This window comes from Triticum dicoccoides, chromosome 6B (genome assembly GCF_002162155.2).
Source record: "Triticum dicoccoides isolate Atlit2015 ecotype Zavitan chromosome 6B, WEW_v2.0, whole genome shotgun sequence".
In the NCBI taxonomy this organism is placed as follows: Eukaryota; Viridiplantae; Streptophyta; class Magnoliopsida; order Poales; family Poaceae; genus Triticum; species Triticum dicoccoides.
Window position 1 is genome coordinate 253,138,229 of NC_041391.1, and position 8,631 is coordinate 253,146,859.

Here is an 8,631-nt window from a genome sequence, read left to right on the forward strand (position 1 = left end):
AGGGCCCGAACCTGGGTAGACATTGTGTCCCTTGCCTCCTGTTACCATCAGGCTAAGACGCACAGATCGGGACCCCCTACCCGAGATCCGCCGGTTTTGACACCGACAGTCATCGTCATCTTCCCTCATTGGGTTGCCGTACTGGTCATAGTCTTTCTCATTGGCGACTCCATCCATTCCAATGATGTTCCTTTTGCCTCTCCTCACGACATCACGGTTGGGATTGAACGGGTCGGTTATGAAGAAGCATTGTGTCACGTGCTTAGCTTGTACCCATGACTCGTTTTTTGCGATAGCGTTCACGGTAGCGCTCTTGGCGTCAGGTATAGTCATGGTAGTGAAATAACGGGTTTCTCTATTGACATTCTTAGCCCATCTGACATGGAATATCATCAAGTTGTGCAGTCCATAGTAGAAAGCTCCCACATCTCTTTGACCCTTGCATAAAATCTCCCAGTTACGCCGTTGTCGCTGCCGTCATGCATTCCATCGTCACCACAGAGTTCTGATCATCACTGTCCATATCTTTGGCCTCTGTGTGGAACGTGTATCCTTTGATATTGTATGCCTCATAGGTGATGAGGTATGGCGAGGAGCCATGTGCTAAGGCGTATATGAGCAATCCGTCCTTAGTGCCCTCTTCCAGGGGATTAGCAATAATACGCTCTTTGAACCAATGCAGGAAAGTGGAGTTGTGCTCTCTAGTAACTTCGGCGTCCGCTCTGCATACCCCCCGGTCACGATACTTCTTTGCGATAATTTATTTGTGCAGTGTCATGAAAGGATCTACCTTGTCTAGGTGTTGTAGAACTACCATGTTTTCTCTGTCAAAGTTGTTGCGCCGATCTGAGTATGCCACGTGCAGTTCACTGCGATCGTTTGAGTGACCTTCTCCTTCGAGCCTCCCATCGTGCTTGTTAATGGGCAAACCAACACCAATACTAGGAGGCTGGTCTTCACCATATTTTATGAACATCAGACAGCCCTGGACGATGCGTTCATCTGGACTGGACATGTTATGAACGAATCCTTTGACGATCCCATTCATCCTCTCAAACGGCATCATGTTGTGCAGGAATGACGGCCCCAAGTCTATTATAACGTCCACAATATGAACACACAGATGCACCATGACGTCAAAGAACGCGGGCGGGAAGTACATCTCAAACTCATTCAGTATCACAACGATCTTGTTGACACCAGATTTTGGCACGGTCAATAACTTAATTAATATGGCCTCAAATGGAGACGTGATCTACATAAAAAAGTTTCGTATTGTCGATATGAACATCTTTGAAGTTTGGGTAATCGCCATCCGATCTCATCTCAAAGGCCGAAGTTGTGTTCAAAATACTGAGATTTTGTATTCAGAACACTATTCGGCTCATTACGCCCCCAAGACTGCCTCGTATGGAAAAATGATCTACACGGATTGTGTTCATCTCGTCGAAACGATCGGTTTTCATATAAAAATCGTTCCGATCCAGGTTTGTATGCAGAAGTTAGATCCATCGGAATGCAGCTCTGGCAAGAGGCCGAAAGTGGCGCGCCCCACCACACACCCAGTCTGATGGGTAGCGCGAGTAATAGCTGGATTTGCGCGAAGTAGCGCGAATAATAGTCTGTATTGCACGAGCTATATGGACCTCAAGATGACCTCTTATCAGAAAACTTTCAACATGAAAGTTGTTCGCCTCGTCGAAACGGTCAAGATTGCTTTTGGACTCGTTTTCATCCGAGGTCGTTTACCACCACAAGAAAGACCCGCAAGGTGCAGCCAGTTTAAACCGAACAGTTTTGGAAAGTTCGGACAAAACCAATCCGAATTTGACTAGGATTTTGGACGTGAATCCAAACCTTTTCCTTGCACGGGAAGTCCAGACGCCTCTTATATACCTAAGGGGTGACGGCCGATTGAATAACACACAATCACAAAACCCCATCTACAAACTTTGATCTCCTACCCTAGTTTTCTGCTTCTCGTTCATCGGTGTTCTTCGCTTCGGAGAGCTTCAATCTACGAAGCCCTAGGGGCGGGCGAACCGACCTAGGGCAGCCCATCGTCCATACGAGGTCTCTCCCGGCCGTGTGGGGTTTCGGGTCTTCAAAAGAGCTCGCCGGATTGTCTTGCGTATCGCGCTTCCGGTGAGCCTCCTTCGGCGACGTGTCCTGTATATCACGCTCGACACTGAGGGTACACGGTGACGTGTTCATGTGCGAACACACTTTTTGGCGACTCTGCTGGGGAACAAAGAGCAATCATCATCATCTATCATGGTCGATCTTCCCAAGCCATCTGAAGTGGATGCCGATAACATCACCAAGCCCAATTTTGAGGAATTATCGGCAGGACATCGTCAAGGTTTTGAGGAGTACAAGAAGGCGCGTGAAGAGAAGGAGTTGCAGGAGTTCCTTGGTAAGTTCAAAAAGGATCGCCAAGGAAATATCACGTCAATTGAAGAACTCAAGTTTCCTCCTCTTCACAATGAGCAGGTAGAACCGGCTGTAGGCAAAATCTTCTCTCCTGAACAATCCGCTGAAATTACTACTCTTATTGCTCAGAATATTGATCTTATTGACCAAGCTATCATAGCAAATAATACTGCTTGAAATAATACTCCTCAATCATATAATGGTAGTGGTAGTATGTCTGCTGGTGTGAAAAACTTTAGTCCAACTTTACCTATTTCATCGGCGCCGCTCGTGCCGTTGAATTCTTATCCCAGTCAGACAAACCAACTTGTTGCTCCACCCTTTAATCCTGCCATGAACGTACCAAGTTCAGTGAATCCAACTGCATTGCTAGGTTACGGTTCAGCAAGTCCAAGTGGATTGCTGCCGAACTATGGTACAACATACACACCACCATCTCTTCCGACTAGCACTGTACCAACTATTGGAAATCATATTCACCATGTGCCACAACCACACGCGACGTCACTCAATACGAGTGATATTTTGGCTAATGTTAGAGAGGAAATGTCTAGCGTGTTTCGAGAGCATTGTGGGATTGAACTACCTAAACCACAAGAAACCATATCTAGAAATTTTTGATGCCGTGCCATGTCCTCCCAGATATAAAGTTCCAAATTTTGTTAAGTTTAGCGGAGATGGGAAAAAGACTACATGGGAGCATGTTAGTCAATACTTGGCACAATTAGGTGAGGCACGTTCACGAGACGAGTGGAAAGTACGCTATTTTCCTTTATCTTTAACCGGTACTGCTTTCTCTTGGTTTTCTGCATTACCACCCGGTTCTATTACTACATGGTTTCAACTGGAGCAAAAGTTTCATGATCACTTCTACAGTGGTGACAATGAGCTTAAACCATCCCATCTTACATCGGTTAAGCAAAATCATGATGAATCGGTCTCCGATTATGTCAAAAGATTTAGAGATACAAAAAACCGGTGCTATAGTTTAGTGATAACTGAGAGAGATTTGGCTGATCTTGTGCTTAGTGGTTTGATAACTCACATTAGAGAAAGGCTAGAAGGACATGAGTTTTTAGATATCAACCAAGTCTTGCAAAGGGCTTTGGCTCAGGAAAGCCGAAGCAAAGATCTAAAAGAGGTGCATAGATATAAAACTGATCGTCCTAAGATGAATATGGTTGAGTATGATAGTGACCACTCGGACGATGAGGGTGATATTTATGCTGCTGAATTTGTATGGCCATCTAAGGCCAAACCATTTACTTGCAATGATTTAAAGCTGATTCAAAAGAATCATGATGAAGAGATGAAATTTACTTTCAACATTGCTAAGTGTGATAGAATATTTGATGCTTTATTGCAAGCAAAGATTATTAGAATATCTCATACTTTACCGCCGTTTGAAGAGATGAAACGGCATGCTTATTGCAAGCATCATAATTCTTTTTCTCATGCTACTAATGATTGTAATATTTTTCGACGATAGATACAATCGACCATTAATGAGGGGTGAATGAATTTTTCTGAGATGCAAGTTGATAAGCAACCCAATGAAAACCATGGATTTGGAGGGGAAGAAGATGTTAATTCGGCCCAGCATAGCCGAATCAGCTAATAATAATAATATTGTCATTGGCGAGCCCAGGAAAAATAAGAAGAGCGACAAGGAATTGGGGAGACAAGTTGTGCTTGATAAGCAACCCGATGGCAAGGAGATAATCAAGATCACCATCAAGAATCCTACACTCGGGGGGCAACCACAAGTGCAAGACAACACTCATGTCAAATTTGTTAAGCCCAAGATTCCAAAGGTTGGCAAGTGGAAGATGAATGAAGCTAAAGTGCAGCACAAGAGAATCAAGCCAACTTTTGATATGTTGCTGTCCAAATATGCCAATCAAGCGGCCGGTTCTAGCTCTGACCAGTCATCAAATTTGAAGCGCTCAAGGTCACCTCCTCGGGAAGAATTTCAGCATCATGCAAGGCCATATGGGTCGTGGGCACCGGGACCATGGATGGCGCCACCCCACTATGCGCCATACTACATGGGAGGCTTCAATGGAGGATGGGGGCAGCCTCCAATGGCCCCTTATGTTTTTCATCCGAGTTGGGAAGAACCAAGGAGGCCTGTTCATGAGAGGCTTTCTTATCCCACACGAGGCCATTTGAACAATGGTGTCAATCGGCCAATGCAAGATAATCATGGAAAGGTTGGCAAGCAAGTGTGGCGTGCTAAATCACCAAGTGCTGAAATTTCAGAGCCTAGCAAGCAAGAGGAGAAGAATACTAGTGCTGAAACTATTATGATAGGCACTAAAGAATTAACAATCAAAGAGCCGATTATTGTTGATAATCCGGATGATTCTAATAAAGATGTGGCTGCTGTCCAGCAGGGTCCCATGGCTAATGATCATGAAGCTAGCAGAAGCAAGGCCAAGTCGAGGGATCCAAAATATACTCACCCTAAGTGGTGTCCTTCCGGTCTGACCAAGGCACAAAAAAGGAGATTGCAGCGCATGAGGAGCCATGAGAAGGAGGAACAATAAGCAGAGAGGCAAAGGGATAAATTGTTCAATGAAAGTCGTCCAATGGTACCCCCAAAACAAGTGTGGAAGCCTAAGCAAAAGGAAAATGTAGCAACTTCTGCATTTATCATAGCGACACCTACACTACCAACGGAGGATGATGCGGCTGCTATTACATCGTCCACTTCACCTATTACTTCCTCTTCACTTGGAGATATTTCGGAGTCAAGGGACATGCTTGAGGATGGAGATGATATGCTTGATTATGAGTCTACGCCGGTTCATGAAGGTATGGATATTAATATGGTGTATTACTTACCCGCTGAATTTCGTGCTATAAATGAAGAAGGGGAAGTAGCTCAGTTGGATTTTGGTCCTAAAAATGCTATATTCGAGAAGCCAAAAGAACCGGTGACGCACCTGAAGCCATTGTTCCTTAAAGGTCATATTAATGGATCGCCGGTTGCTAGAATGCTTGTTCATGGTGGTGATGTGGTGAATCTTATGCCATATTCGGTCTTCAAAAAATTGGGGCTGCGTGATGAAGAGTTGATAAAGACCAACATGGTGCTCAGTGGATTTGAAGGTAAAGACAAAACTCAAGCGAAAGGTGTGATGTATGTGGAGCTCACGGTGGGAAGTAAAACTTTGGCTACCGCATTCTTTGTCGCCGAGGTGCAAGGTAACTATAATGTGATATTATGTCGTGATTGGGTTCACGCAAACCAATGCGTGCCATCTATTATGCACCAATTTTTAATTCAGTGGGTTGATGATGAAGTAGAAGTCATTCATGCGGATAATTCGGCTTGTGTTGCTTTGGCCGATGCATCGGTGGATTGGCAACATCCCAATGCTACTTGCTTGATGGGGCGCGACTTATCAGTATTTGATTTTCTTAGCGCCACAAAAAGTGGTTTCGTGCCTGTTTCTTTAAAGCTGGTTGGCGATAATCGGCTCCAAGGTATGATGTATTTAAATGGATCCTAACTCAGAGTGGTTACAAAAGCATCTTGTAGAATATCGGTCCAATGAGAACGATATGTATGAGTCCATAGAAGAGTTAGATGATATGGATAAATTAGGACAAGGTTTTACATCGACCGATCCATTAGAAGAGATAGATATAGGAGATGGTTCAATTCCTAGGTCGACATTTGTAAACGAAAATTTAAGAGCCGATCATAAAGGTAAGTTGATCGAGCTGTTGAAAGAATATGTTTGTTGCTTTGCATGGGAATATCATGAGATGCCAGGTTTAAGCCAAGAGCTGGTGAGCATCGTTACCTATAAAGGACGGTTTTAGACCATACAAGCAATCAGCCAGAAAGTTTAATCCAAAAATGTATGACCGGATCAAGGAAGAGGTCGGTCGTTTGCTTAAAGCTAACGACATTAGACCTTGCAGGTATGCTGAGTGGATTTCTAGCATTGTGCCAGTAGAGAAGAAAGGCTCTGGCAAGTTCAGGGTCGGCATTGATTTCAGAGATTTGAATAGAGCTACACCTAAAGATGAGTATCCCATGCCAATAGCCGATATGCTTATTAATGATGCTTCTGGACATAAGGTCATTAGATTTCTTGATGGTAATGTGGGGTATAATCAGATTTTTATGGCCGAAGAGGACATGTCCAAAACGACTTTTCAATGCCTTGGTTTCCTTGGTTTATTTGAGTGGACAGTGATGACCACGTATCAAAAGGCTATGAATTTATTTTTTCATGATTTACTTGGTGTTATACTTGAGGTCTATATTGATGATATTGTTGTCAAATAGCATGCTTTTGAATCTCACTTAGCCAATTTGTGTTTGGCTTCTGAAAGAATGAAGAAATATGGGTGAAAATGAATCCTTTGAAGTGTGGCTTTGGTGTATCGGCTGGGAAGTTTCTGGGTTTCATTATTCGTGAAGATGGCGTGGAAATTGATCCCAAAAAGTTAGAATCTATACAGAAAGTAGAGGTTCCAACATGCAAGATAGATATGCAAAAATTCCTTGGCAAGGTCAATTATTTGAGGAGGTTCATAGCCAATCTGTCAGGGAAGGTTGATGCATTTACTCCTATCCTTCAGATAAAGAATGATGTCGATTTTACTTGGGGGGCAAAACAACAAGTGGCATTTGATATGATTAAGAAATATTTGTGCACTCCTCCGGTTATGAAAGCGCCCTGGCACAGGGAGCCATCTAGACTTTACATTTCAGCAGAGGAAGGTGTTATTCGTGCTGTTTTGACTCAAGAGACCAAAGGAAAGGAGCATGCTATTACTTATTTGAGCCGACGCTTATTGGACGCCGAGACAAGGAGAAAATCAAAATAGGAGGAAACCCATTATTGATTATTTGTGTGATCCTAGTAAAAGGGTAGACAGGACTGTCCGTCGTATGGCTTTCAAATACACAATGAGAGATGGTAATCTCTATCGTCGAACGGTTGATGATGTTCTTTTAAAGTGCTTGGACGAGGACCAAGCAAGAGTTGCTATGGGAGAGGTCCATGAAGGTATTTGTGGCACTCATCAGTTGGCTCCCAAGATGAAATGGTTATTATGACGTGCTGGGTTTTATTGGCCGACAATGGTTAATGATTGCTTTCGGTATTATAAAGGATGTGAAGCTTTTCAAAAGTTTGGTGATATTCAGTTGGCTCCCGCTGCTATGTTACATCCTATTATCAAGTCGTGGCCTTTTGGAGGTTGGGGATTAGACTTTATTGGAGAGATTCATCCTTCTTCTCCAAAAGGGCCCCAGTTCGTGTTGGTGGCAACTGATTATTTCATTAAATGGTCTGAAGCAATACCGCTAAAAAATATGATGCATACAGAGGTAATTCAATTCATAACTGAGCACATTATTCATAGATTCGGCATTCCTCAAACATTAACTACAGACCAAGGTTCATCCTTTATGTCACATCAAGTTAGAGAATTTGCCGAATCATATAAGATAAAGTTGCTCAATTCCTCCCCATATTATGCCCAAGCCAATGGACAAGCTGAGTCTAGCAATAAAATATTAATCAAGCTCATTAATAAGAAGATTGAGGATAATCCAAGGAGATGGCATGAGCTACTGTCCGAAGCTTTGTGGGCACACATAATCTCAAGGCATGGTGCTACAAAGGTAACTCCATATGAGCTTGTATATGGTCAAGAGGCTGTTTAATAGTGGAAGTGAATTTGAATGCTTTGAGAATAGCCAAACAAAATGATTTATCGGCGGTAGACTTTTATAACTTGATGATGGACAATATTGATGAAGTCACCGATGAACGTTTGGCTGCTTTGAAGGCCATAGAGAGATAAGTTGAGGGTGGCAAGAGCTTACAATAAGAAGGTCAAGTTGAAGAATTTCCAAGTTGGCAATCTCGTGTGGAAGGTGATTCTACCAATTGGTTCAAAAGATAGAAAATTCGGGAAGTGGTCTCCTAGTTGGGAAGGTCCTTTTAAGATTACAAGAGTAGTTCCCGGATTGTGGAATCTGTACAAGGCACATTGTTACCTCGAGCTCTCAATGGAATGTATTTAAAGAAGTATCACCCAAGTGTGTGGCAAGAAGCCTAGATAGGAAATGGCCGATATACAACAATCGCTCTAAGCAAAGACATGGCCGATATATGACTATCGCCCTTAGCATAAATCATGGCCAATATATAATTATCGCCCTAA